Source organism: Dipodomys spectabilis, unplaced genomic scaffold (genome assembly GCF_019054845.1).
Source record: "Dipodomys spectabilis isolate Male_0828 unplaced genomic scaffold, ASM1905484v1 ptg000010l, whole genome shotgun sequence".
NCBI lineage: Eukaryota > Metazoa > Chordata > Mammalia > Rodentia > Heteromyidae > Dipodomys > Dipodomys spectabilis.
This window is the reverse complement of record NW_024870687.1, coordinates 4225360-4231070: the sequence shown is the minus strand read 5'-3', so window position 1 is coordinate 4231070 and position 5711 is coordinate 4225360. Positions and strand designations below refer to the sequence as shown.

At 36.1% G+C, this 5711-nt stretch overlaps 1 pseudogene; it reads left to right on the top strand.

Annotated features, from left to right (window-relative positions):
• Positions 1–3119: 3119 nt before the first annotated feature.
• LOC122128159 lies at positions 3120–3219 on the top strand (annotated as a pseudogene).
• The last annotated feature ends 2492 nt before the right edge of the window (positions 3220–5711 follow it).

Genomic DNA, 5711 nt, shown 5'->3' with positions numbered 1-5711 from the left:
GTTTTGAAAAAAGAAAATTAAAATGTACTATTATAGAGGAATATGATAGAAATAGAAGACAGATTTTATGTTTGTCATATCTCTGATGAGTACCCATATTCAAGACTTACTATGTTAGACAGATAGGGAAAACATAAAATAACATATTATAAGGCAACTATTTGTGACTTTTTAAAATGTACCTTATTAAATGATGAAATTTACTTTATTAGCTAACGTTTGGGTTTGAAATATGGGAGGCTGATATATTTAACAAATTTTGGAAGGCATCTAATGAACAACACAAATGGGGGGTGGCACTATTTCTACAGTTTAATGAATGGTTGAACCTGATTGGCATTAGTGCTGGGTAAACAAATCAACTCTATTGTAACTCTATTGCCACTAAGTATCATCTATTTGTCAAATGTTATTTTGGTGAATGTGAATTTTTTTTAGAAGGTCATGGGGCTTGAACTCTGGGCTTGGGCACTGTCCCTGCGCTCTTGAGCTCAAGGCGAACACTCTACCACTTGAGCCACAGTGCCACTTCTGATATTCGAGTGGTTTATTGGAGATAAGAGTCTAACGGACTTTCCTGCCCGGGCTGGCTTTGAACCGTGATCCTCAGATCTCAGCCTCGTGAGTATTTAGGATTACATGCGTGAGCCACTAGCGCCTGGTTTGCGAATTTGATTTTTCAAAGATTATTTGAAAAAGAATACAGTGGGGGCTGGGAAGATGGCTCAGTGTTAGAGCGCTTGCCTTGCATGCCTGAGGCCCTGGGTTCAATTCCTCAGCACCACATAAGCAAAATGAAAAAAAGCCGGAAGTGGTGCTGTGGCTCAAGTGGTAGAGCTCTAGCCTTGAGCTGAAGAGCTGAGGGACAGCGCCCAGGCCCAGAGTTCAGGCCCCACAACCAGATCCCCCCCCAAAAAAAAGAAATGTAAAAAAAAAAAAAGAGAAAGAATACACTTTCAGGAGATTAAATATTTTGAGAATGACAACATTTTTATACAACAGAATCAAGTTTTACTGAAGTACCAGTGTTTTTTTTAATTGTGAAAATACTGTTCAGAGGGGTTAAAATTACATGGGCAAGGTAATGAGTACATTTCTTATCAAGCATTGTTGCCTCCTCCTCTGTTTCCCCTTCCCATCCCTTGGCATCCTCCCCCTGCTCCCCGACCCGATCCTCTCCCCCTCCCCCCCCCCCCCCCCCCGCCCCCAGCACCAAAGTTGTAAAGTTTGTTTTCGACATGACAACTTGTACATCTCACGGTGTTATTAAGCACTAAGGATCTTCTCAATTAATGTTTTTTTCTGAATTACATTTGACTTCTAAGTCAAGTTTTCCTGGCCTTAATAGACCAATTGTGGATCTATCCTTCCAGGAGCTATTTTGCTGGCCCACTTATGCTGGACTGAAATCTTTCATTAATCATTAGGGGAGGGGTATTAAAAATAATCTTGTGACACTTTGTGATTTTGTGAACTCATATGGGCTGGTCATCTGTAAATTGAAAGTTTGAATTGCAGTACTTTCTCTTAGATTTTGTGATCTCATCCTTCATTTTAAGTTGACTTGCATTTCACTATTGCTTACTGCTAATTCCTGTTTCTCAAGGAATTGGGGCCCTGAAATATTATAGGAAATGAGAAATTGACATGACTCTTCAATTACTTTCTGTTGGCATGTTGCCTGGGCCTAGTTGAGAAGTCTTGACCCTGTTATCTGATGATGCAGGTAACTGGGACATAGGATCCTAGGACCCATACATCTTGCAGAAGAATAATATCTTTTATGCATCATATCAGAAAAATTTGGGTATAATCAATAGGAATGCTTCAGAAATATGGAGAAAAACATTTTGGAACCAGTGAGTTAAAACAATAAACAGAGCAGCAGAGTAAAATCCCTTATAGATTAGAGGAAAACAACATTTTTTTTTCCATGTGAATTCAGAAGAACAAGAACACTTAGAAGGTATCACAAGTTTATAGTGAAGACATTACATTGATACTTTTTATATTCTAGTATGTATTCTAAACCTAATTATTTATATTCCAATTCTCTTTATTGGAATAAATAATTATCAATTTATTTGTCAAATTATCAATTAATTCTACTAAGTTTCACTGTGTGAAATATGAAATCAGCACATATAAATATAAAATATATAACTATATGTAATATAATAAAAAGGGCACATGTTTTGCATTGTTCTGTTGTGGTTAGGGTATCAAAGACAACTCTGTTTTAAAGTATTATTGCATTATCTGTACCTCAGTGTTAGGTAGAGTTAGACCTAAAGCTTTACCATTTGTAGATTTAAAGCCTGGAGGCAAGAGGAAACACTGTGATTAAAACACTACCAATTTAAGGCCTAATAATGAGGAGAAACATGGACTTCTCCTGGAGCTATGGAAATATTTGGTGATAGAAAGGAAGTAGTGTAAGTTCCTGCCTGGTTGGAAGGTAGACAGGCCAGACATCAGGAAATCACGCATATGAAGAATTTTTTCACCTTGGCGTTAGCTACTTTTGAAATGGTAGGTATAATAAACACTTAAATTTTGATAAAATACTTTCTAGTCTGAACAGTTCTGTCTGAACTGTTCATCTCTCTATGATCCCTTGTAACTAAGATTAGTTTTGTTCTAGTAAGACAAACTATGCTGTCAGGGTAGGATATTCTGGTTGGTATGTTCCTACGTGGAAGAAGGATAAAGGGTAGACATTTGTGCCAGTAAGACCTCATTTGGTAAAATTTCAGCTGCAGAAGTTTAGAAGCAGCTCTTAAGCAAGGCTTACTTTGAATCTATTAGCTCCACAAAGCTAACTCATTTACGTAAATAAGTACTTGAAAAAGACATCACCTTAGGACCTAGCTATAAGTGCTTCAAAGTATGATCAAATCTAAAATGAAAAAGACTTAAAATTGTCATTGACAAAAAATGCAAATGTGAGCAATCGACCGAACAATATAATTTTTTTCCCACTGTACACATTATTTTAGGGAAATAAGATCAATAGTATTGTTAGGAACAATAAGGTTTCCTTGCTACAAATAGGCACCCAAGGATATAAGCCTATATAAAGATTGCATCATTAACTACTTAAATTTAGAGGATACTACATGCTTCAGCAGCACGTATACCCAAATTACAACAATACAGAGATTAACATCACACTTGCACAAGGATAATATGAAAATTCGTGAAGTATTCCATATTTTTCATTCTTCAGTTGCAGAAATGAACAACAGTTATTTAAAAGTTGATTACAAAATTACAAGTGTAACAATATATGCAAGTGTTAGAATTAAACATTAGTTTGACATCAGTGTATTACATCTTCACCTTAGAAAGGCCTTTACATGGAATAACCTTTACAAAACTTTTGAAATTAGTTAACATTGTCATTTTATCCAAAAAAAAAACTACTATAAGAACCTAGAAAAAGGGGCTGGGAAGGTGGCTCAGTGGTAGAGCACTTGCCTTGCACGCTTGAGGCCCTGGGTTCGATTCCTCAGCACCACATAAGCAAAAAGAAAAAAAAAACGGAAGTGGTGCTGTGGCTCAAGTTGTAGAGCGCTAGCCTTGATCTGAAGAGCTGAGGGACAGCGTTCAGGCCCACGACTGGACCAAAAAAAAAAAAAAAAAGAACCTAGAAAAAAAATAATCTTAAATTTTCTATATGAAATACAATCTGAAAGGACACATTTATTAATGAATATATATATTATAAAACAATGTTGAATGTAAAGTATATCTAGGAAAGAATGAAATAGATTATGGATATTATGCAAACACAGAATATAGAATATTTTAAAATATACTTTTTTCAGACAAGAAGCAGAAATATCTTTAGTTTCTGTACTACTCATTTCAACAGATAAGATCAAATTATTTCTGATTAAAAAATCACAAACTCTGCAGAAATCATTGTAGATGTACATAAACAACTCAAATACATTTGACATCAAAGTCAGGCAATTCACTTGGAAAAATTCCACGGAATTTTTACAGTAAGATATTGCTGTTATTTGAATTCTGAAAATATTTTGTATGGACACAAAGAGTGGACTGGCATTTTGATGTTTAAGAAACGTAACTGATATCTTAGCTATGCTAAATAATGCTGCAATAAACATAGTTGTTTTGGTAGCTTTTGTATGGTCTTGTTTGATGCCCCTAAGTAGATGAATGGATTAAGAAAATAGAATTCTATGGAATGGAATTTTATTCCTCCCTCAGAAAGAATGTCAGTGCCCCATTTGTTAGGAAATGGAAAGACTTGGAAAAAATTATATTGAAGTAAGCCAGGCCCCAAGAAACATAGATCCCATAGTTTCCCTTATTTGTAACTAGTATATGTCTGAGACAAGCAGAAATGGTCAGATAAGTTGATGTTAGGTGAAATGAACCCCAAGATAAAGATTCAAATGTATTTTTTTCTTTCTTGTGATTGTTTCTAACATATATATAAGATGATTTCTTTGTTGCTTTGTATGTCCCTCCCCCACCGTATAATCCCTGCTTTCATTGTATTTGATGTTGGTATGATTTGTGGAGGGGAAGGGAAAAAACAAATTGTTTAAATAGGGATACAGGTTGACCCATTGCAACAATGAGATGTACAAGACGTCATGTAGAAAAACGAACTTTACGACTTTGGCCGGGGAGGAGGAGTAATGAGGGGGGAGGGGAGTGGGGGGAGATGAGAAGGTATGGGAAGGGGAAATAAAGGAGGAGGCAACAATGCTTGATAAGAAATGTATTCATTACCTTGCCCATGTAATTTTAACCCCTCTGTATGGTGTTTTCACAATAAAATAATAAAACTCAACAAAAAAAAAAAAGAAAAAGAAAAAAAAAGAGAAAAGAAACAACCAAACCATTACAACTGAATAGAACAATTTGTACCGCCTTCCACAACTTCAAAGAGGTAGTGATACATACTTATCCTTTTGGTAATATCAAAGGCAGTTTCTTCCAAGTTGTTCTTCAGACCTGGTTTGATATAATGGTTCAACAGAAGGAGATCCAGTGTATCTTTGCTATCTATATTCCCAGCAGCAAGATGCAAGGGAGTCAAGAGGCATTTAGTTTGGGCATTGGTATCTGCATCATGATGAAGTAAGAAAGACGCCACACTGGTATTATTTCACGAGTAACCACTGCGCAGGGGTGTCCAGCCATTAACAATTATTGCATGAATATCTGCTGCTTGAGGCACCAACTCATGGACAATATCTAAGTGTCCACTGTAGGCTTCCCGATGAAGAGGGGTATATTCATTGTCATCCCTAGTATTCACATGAGTGGCCTTTATGGAAAGTAGTCACCACACTCTAGTAAGCCGATTATTTTCAGCAGCCCAAAGAAGAAATTTGCTTGGATCCTACTCCATTTTTTTTCTTGCAATTGATACGATTCCTCACTTTTTCATTTTGTTCCTTATCTTCATCAGAATTGCCTAACTAGAGACTTTCAGTGCCAGTGAGAATAAGGTGTCCCTGTATTTCCCCAATAGTTTATAATGGTTGAACTTGTGAGAAAAATACAGTGAATTTTCTGCATCTGTTTATTTTCATGATGATTTATTTTCTCTTTTTCCATTTTTATTATTCCAAGTCATTCTAACTGGAAAGTAGGTAATTGATGGAGAGCAGAGGAAAGATGTTCCTCCGTATTCAAAGGTACAGACTGAAAATGAAGATCAGTGT